The sequence below is a fragment of the Canis lupus genome, chromosome 35 (assembly GCF_003254725.2).
Source record: "Canis lupus dingo isolate Sandy chromosome 35, ASM325472v2, whole genome shotgun sequence".
Lineage (NCBI taxonomy): Eukaryota > Metazoa > Chordata > Mammalia > Carnivora > Canidae > Canis > Canis lupus.
In genome coordinates, this window is record NC_064277.1 from 24,378,198 (window position 1) to 24,385,406 (window position 7,209).

General features: G+C 39.9%; 1 non-coding gene across 1 annotated transcript; it reads right to left on the minus strand.

Annotated features, from left to right (window-relative positions):
• Nucleotides 1-4,574: 4,574 nt before the first annotated feature.
• TRNAW-CCA (transfer RNA tryptophan (anticodon CCA)) lies at nt 4,575-4,646 on the minus strand. The gene has a single exon. It is a non-coding gene; the product is annotated as a tRNA-Trp (tRNA).
• Nucleotides 4,647-7,209: the final 2,563 nt, after the last annotated feature.

Below are 7,209 nucleotides of genomic sequence, written 5' to 3' on the forward strand. Positions count from 1 at the left end.
TAGCACTATTCCTACAGGCTACTTGGCACACTGGACCTCTCACTTGTCATACTTAACTGTAAATGTCCACTTCTATAATTGTTTATTCTGGAAATCCCTCAAAGGAGTGGCTTTATTTTTCTTGCTCTCCATTGAATGAGTAGCACTTAGCAAAGTGCTTGGCACATGATTGGGCTCAAATAATATTTTTGAAAGAATGAAGAAATGAACGAATCAGTTCAAAAACAAGAGCCTGGGATCCAAATTACTTCTAACAAGTTGTGGTAATAACCCCTGAGACAAACTGTAAGAAGCTGATGGAAGAAAATGGGCCCATGGCTTGGGAGGAAGAGCCAGATTTGAGAACTAATGGGGAGGTTGAATTGAAAGCCTGATTGATGGGTTGAGAGTCAGAGAAAGGAAGAAAGTTAAGGGGACTTATAAGTCTTTGTTTTTGGCTCCTGATGAAATTTGGGTTGTTGAAGGAGATTCAGATTTGCAGGGAAAGGGTAGAGCATTCATTTGGGATGTCTTACTTTTGAGATGTCCATGAACATGCAAAAAGAAATTACTAGGACAGCTCTATATCATGAAGCCCAGAGGAGAGTTCTGGGCTGCAGATAATTTTCAATCCTTCAGTACATGAGCAGTAGTTTATCAGTCAAGTCTTATCCCTCTTCAATTCTATAGAGCGATCAATGAAATATAGAATCATCTACTCACACACTAACACACACGCACTCATAAACATACAGATAAGATTGTGACAATGGTGGTATAGTTTCAGAAATGTGGAGATCCTGGGGATCTCTTCTTGCTTTGAAGTCACCTTTAAACTATTGTTCCCAGAGTATCAGATACAGCTGTTCTTGCCCTTGTGAGAGAAGGCTCCATGCAATAAAGTGGCTTTGACTTTCAGAAATATTTTCTACTTCCCTGTTTCATTTAAAAATATTCTATCAGCTGATTTAAAATATTTTGAGCTTTACCAAGAAACAGGAGATAGGATTCCCTCTGGAATATTTTGATGAGTCTACTTTCTCGAATTTAAAAATGATGCTTACAATAGCAGCTGACTGCATTGAGCCCTTGTTCCAGGCACTGGATTCTGTGCCTGAAGACATAGGGTATCCATGAGGACATCTTTGTCAGATTATTTATTGAGGATAAATTTCCTACTTCAGCAAGAATATGAGGGTTTTTAAAAGATTATTTAAAGGGAATTAAAGAGAATTATTGCAATATATAGCTGATTTGCTATCTAGAAAAGACCCAAAGAGCATTCTGAGTTTATCATCTGCAAGAAGAGAAGTTGGTTGATTCCTCTCCAGTTTCATTCATGGGGATCCTTTGTTTTGCTCTCTTGTATTATTAATCCTGAAGTAGCCTAGAATACATAATATATGGTAACATTAAGGAGATAGAAAACACTTCAGCAGCTGTAGTTGTGACTGAGTGGTTAAGGCGATGGGCTAGAAATCCACTGGGGTCCTCCTGTGCAGGTTCAAATCTTGCTGACTATGGGGTGGGTAGGGTTTTACATATTTGCATTTTCTCTCTTTAGTGTAATTCATCTTCAATTAAGCGTACTTTAAAAACATTAACCATTCCTCAGATTTTTTGAAGTTTCATCAAAATGGAGTTCTTATTGACCACGAAGGAATCATACTGTATGAGTGAACTAAAGCTAAGGAACCAATAGAACTCTTTTGTTTTGGTGTTGGAGATCCTGGTAAGAGGGACAAAGGAAGTTGAAAGAAAAGACTTCACACATTCATATTTAGAGCAACATAGCAATTTCACCACTTCCTTTTCCTATAAGTGTAAATTATAATATCTGTGTGGGCCAGAGGCGCAATGGATAATACATCTGACTACGATTCAGAAGATTCTAGGTTTGACTCCTGGCTGGCTCATTATTTTGGTTACCCTCTTTGAGGTCCACAATTTCCATCTTTCTTAGACCACTGTGATTATATATATATAATTTTTTTATGTTTAAATTTCTTTTGTAAAATCATTTTACACAAAATGACCAAAAATATTAATAATACAGAGGCCAGCTATATAGTTCACTACTCTTTTCTTACACATGTAAATTTTCTTTAAATCACATCATTGAATTGTTTTCAAAATTGACTAGTCTTCACATTAGATGATAAAAACTTAATAGAAGGAAAACCTTTTAAATGCATCATCCCTTGAAAGTAAAGATTGGGAGTTTCACAAAGAGTATTTCTAAGTACTAAATCTTTTCTTCTGTCATTTTTTCAAGATTTAATTTTTCAGAGCAGTTTTAGGTTTCACAGCAAAATTGAGAGGAAGGTACCACATGCACAGCTTCCCCCATTATCAACATCCTCCACCAGAGTGGTACATTTGTTAAAACTGATGAACCTACTTTGACACATCGTAATCACATCACCCAGTTTAGAGTGTACCTTCCAGTTCACCCGTGGTGTTGCAGTTCTGTGGGTTTGGACAAAAGTATAATGACATGTATTCATCCTTATAATTTCACACAGTGTATTTTCACTAACCTTCCCACCCCCCATCCTCTGTGCTCTCTATGCTCTGTGTGTTCATCCTCCCTCCTCCCTCCAGTCTCTGGCAATCACTGGTCATATACTGCCTCCATAGTTTTGGTTTTTCAGAATGTCACGTATTTGGAATCATGTAGACTTTCAGCTTGACTTCTTCTACTTAGCAATATGCATTTAAGTTTTCTCCAAGTCCTCTAATGGCTTAGTAGCTCTTTTTTTTTTAATGCTGAATAATTTTTCATTATCTGGATGGACCACAATTTATTAATCCACTCACCATCTGAAGGGCATCCTGGTGGCTTCCAAGTTTTGGCAATTACGAATACGCTGCTATAAACATCAGTGCTCAGGTTTTTGTGTGGACATATATTTCAACTCCTTTGGGCAAATAACAAATAGTGTAACTGCTGTGTTATATGGTAAGACTATGTTTAATTTTGCCTTCCATGGTGGCTGTAACATTTCGCATTCCCACCAGCAATGATGAGAGTTCCTGTGACTCCACGTCCTTGCCAGCATTTGATATCAGTGTTCTGGATTTTGGACATTCTAAGAGGTACGTAGTGGTAGCTCATTGTTTAAATTTTCATTTCTTTCCTGACCTATGATTTGGAGCACCTTTTAATATGTTTAAAAAAATGGACCAAAGAGCTTATCAGACACCATCAAAGAGATATAGATGGCAGGTTTGCAAATTTTGTTAGGTTTTTATTTCTAAACTTTTTACATAATTTAAAGAATCAAGCCTTTCACAAGATTTGTAAGACAAATTAATCTTTTCTTTCTTGCTCCCTCTGCTAAAATGCAGCTTGCTTTGGGGGGAAAGGGACTAAACACAGCAGAGGATGGGTTATGAGCCCAGCACGCTCCTGCTACACCACTCTGCTATGGAAAGTAGCACTCCCATAGGTCATATTTGATTCCCCTCTGGTTTGTCCTTTTTTTCTTTTTTTCCCCTTTTCCTTTCAATCTGTAGAAATAAAAAATGAGTTCTCTTTTTTCCCTTCAGGAATGCAATTTATCTTTTTAATGCAATAGCACTGAGCCTGACTTAATTCCTAGGAGAAGGATTAAGAAGAAATGAAAAAAGCTTACTGTGGCTACGCTTCTACAGTGCACAAAGGCATTCAATAACAATAACAATATTCAATAACAGTATTCAATAACAGGCATTCAATAACAGTAACATCTGTTACTGTGTGCTATGTGAATGTGTACCTTATATCTATAGCACAATGTCTGCTGACATCCCAAAGGTCATGTCTTAAACTTATTCTATGTTTTACAAAATGATAGAATAGATGAAGTAAATGTGCTTTCCCTTTCTTCTATGCTGTAATGGGATCGTTCATAATCTGTTGATGGAGGACGAAAGTCTAGAGCCCCAGGTGAGAGTAAGACACATATTCCTGCACATATTCTTGACATAGAGTTTTAGAGGGTTCACAGAACTTCTAGCCTGGTAAGCTAACTTTCTCTGATGTCGTGGCTCATTCCCTGTAGTCTCAATTTGGCAAATAAAACTGTGCTCAGGTTTTCTGTGTTTGGAAAGGAATGGAACTCTTCTTTGATTTGATGTGGTGGAGAATCCCAGAGAGCCTAGGGTGGGCTTGCTATGTGAACTCTCTAGAATGGAAAAGCTGAGCCAGATGTGGAGCAGGGGAGACAAGGTCAACTAGGAGAAGCAGACTAGTTGCCTGAGAGGATCCGCTAAGGTCCCAAAGGTTAAAGAGAGACATCTGGATGAAGAGATGGGTCTGCCAGCACTGAGTGAGCGTGGAAAGGAAGCCAGGAGTGTTTGGAATAATAATGGCCAAGTTGGAGAAAAGTGGAATTCAGAACAGTTGCAATAAAAGAGTAAAAATGGGCCCCCCAAAAAAGCCAAAAACAGAATACTGACATCACACATTCCTGTGTATGCCTGCCTATTACTTACTTTTTAAAGGCATTTTCATGAGGGAGGCCAAAGCGGGAGAAAGTGTGACAGGCACCTTCCTCTTCCTCCTCCATTTCACTTCCCAGACCAGAACCTTCCACCAACACTAAAACTACTGACCCCGACGTGATTTGAACACGCAACCTTCTGATCTGGAGTCAGACGCGCTACCATTGCGCCACGAGGTCTCTGCAGGCTTACCTCATTTCTTTACCTGTCAACATGATCCATGAAATTAATTTTCTGCAGGTGGTGAAGACCATGAAGGTGAATATGACATATCGTCTGGCTGCCACCTTCTACATCAAAATGCTGTCCATCCGATCACTCCCTGATTCTGCCACCCAATAGTTTCTATTTACAGTCCTTCCTATTCTATTTCATTCCTGGTTTTCTCCATATACATTTAAAAAAAAAGTTTGGGGGAGTTTTGTTGTTTTCGTCTTTTTAAAAATATAGTGAAGGGCAGTCACTCTGGAGAGAAGTGGAGGTAGGGGAGACAGCAAAGAAAAATTGCATGTCCTCTCTCCCCGCAGTCAGGGTAACCAGGTTTTGGATTTATTTCCCGAGCATAGATTCTAACTAGTGAGTCAGGCAAGCAGGCTGTGTCACACCGGCCTGGAATGACCTGTGGCTCCCGGGGCCTCTGCTCAGATGTGGGGTCCCACGGTTGGTTTCAGCCTGCTAGAGTCCTCCAGGATCTGGTCGCCCAACTACAAACTGCCCCTGAAAAGAGCAAGGGATCTTTTTCTGTGTGAGCAGGTACATAATTCTGGCACAGTGGCTTGGCTGGTGAAATTTGGCCAATTTGGCCAAAATTGGCCAATTTGGAGACCTGGAGACCTGGAGACTTGAAGACTGGCTTTTGAATCACAGGGAAATTTTTCTGGAGACCTGAAATCATGCAGACCATCTGTTCAAGTGGTGAAAAGTCTCCTTGAATTCCTACTAGAGAAGGAGATTCTGAAAAGTGATCCACTGTTGTAAAACAGACACATCTTTCTCTGGAAATCAGTTTCCCTTTCTTCATCTTGAAAAAAATCGGTCCAGAGCCCCAGGTTTGGCTTGGGAATTGCTACAGGACTGTAGATAGTGGATTGAAGGAGTGTGTGTTTGACCTCGCTAGTACTGGACTATCCTTAGTAGGTTCTGTGCCTTGTAGTCACTTTGTCGGGGTAGGACGAGGTTAGGGACCTGTGTGAGAGATGTGCCGGAACCAGCAGCGCTGAGAGGTGAGATGAACCCAGCTTTCAGAAAGTAAACCACCAAAAGCTTGGTAGAATCTGAGGCCACTTATAAAAAGGAATGGGATCCCAGGTGTGCTGCTGCCAGAGAATTCAGTGTGATCTTGTTGGCAGAAAGTTGTAATCTATACTTTCCTCACCTTCCTATAAAATGAGGATAATGATAGGAGTGCCTGCCTCCCAGCATGGCATTGATAAATATAATGTGTTCTAATGAGTTTATATTATACTCATTAATATAATGTGTTCATAATGAGTTTATATATGTTTAGAATAATGTTTGCCTGGCACACAATAAGCTCTCAATAAAGGTGAGTAAGTGGGGTGACTGTATGGCTCAGCAGAGAGAGTATGTGATTCATGATCTGTGGGTTGTTGGGTTTAAACCCCATGGTAGGTGCAGAGGTTATTATTATTATTATTATTATTATTATTATTATTATTTTGGTGCAGAGGTTATTAAACAAGTAGGTAAACAAGCTAGTATAATTGCTGTCACTATAAAACTTGCTGAAATTCTTTTGAGTAATTTCTACGTCCAATATGGGGCTCAGACTCACCAACCCAAAACTAAGAGCCAAACGCTCCACCAACCAAACCAGCCAAATGCCCCTAAGGTTTGCTGAAATTCTTAAAAGCATGTGCACATAATGCCAGCCTGGTTTGGCAGAGACTGTGACAAAATTTACATTTGTCAATCGTTAGTTTCCTCCACAGATTTTGAGTTTGTTGTTATCAAACAGAATGAAATGAACTGCCTTATCTCAAATGTTAGAACTATTGTTTTTTTTCTTAATAACTAAAATTAAAAAAAAAATAGTAAAAACGGCTATCATCCCAGGTTAGAGCTAAAATCAGACAGGCATTGACAAAGCAGGGCTACAGAGGGACACCCAGACCAACGTCACCTCAAACCAGCAACTGAAATTTAAATTAAAGTTCAGTGAAACACTTCAGTTCATAGAACTTTCTTTTCTTCATTTGTTTCAGTTGATGTCTAATGAAAATTCACAGCACATTTAAAATCAACTGTTGCTAATATCAGAGCAGTTTGGAATAATACTTTAAAATTCAATGGTCATTCATTCTCACAAGTTCCCAGAGCACCAGGTTACCTCTCTCCCTCCTTGCCTGGCATTGCTGCCTGGGGAATCTTTTCTCTCCCAGAGCCAGAGCCCATGATCCCAGGCCTTGCAGACTTGGTTTTACTAGTTACCCTATTCCAATCTGAAGCTCCAGCAAGTGAGTTTTCAGGATCCCTCAGAGCCCACATCTTAGCACCAAATCACCCTGTTTATCTTGATCTTGAACCATGTTTCTGATAGCTGGCTTTGTCCATCTTCTGTTCCTTCCTAGTACCTGTTCCAGAAACTTGGCTCTGGTCCTGGAGAGCTAAAGAAAGGGACTCCAGGAATAAGCCCTTAGGTTTGAGTCAGACCATCCCCTGCCCACTATCACCCACCTGCTGACAGATTCCTACCGTATCAGTAGCTCCTCTGGTCTCCAA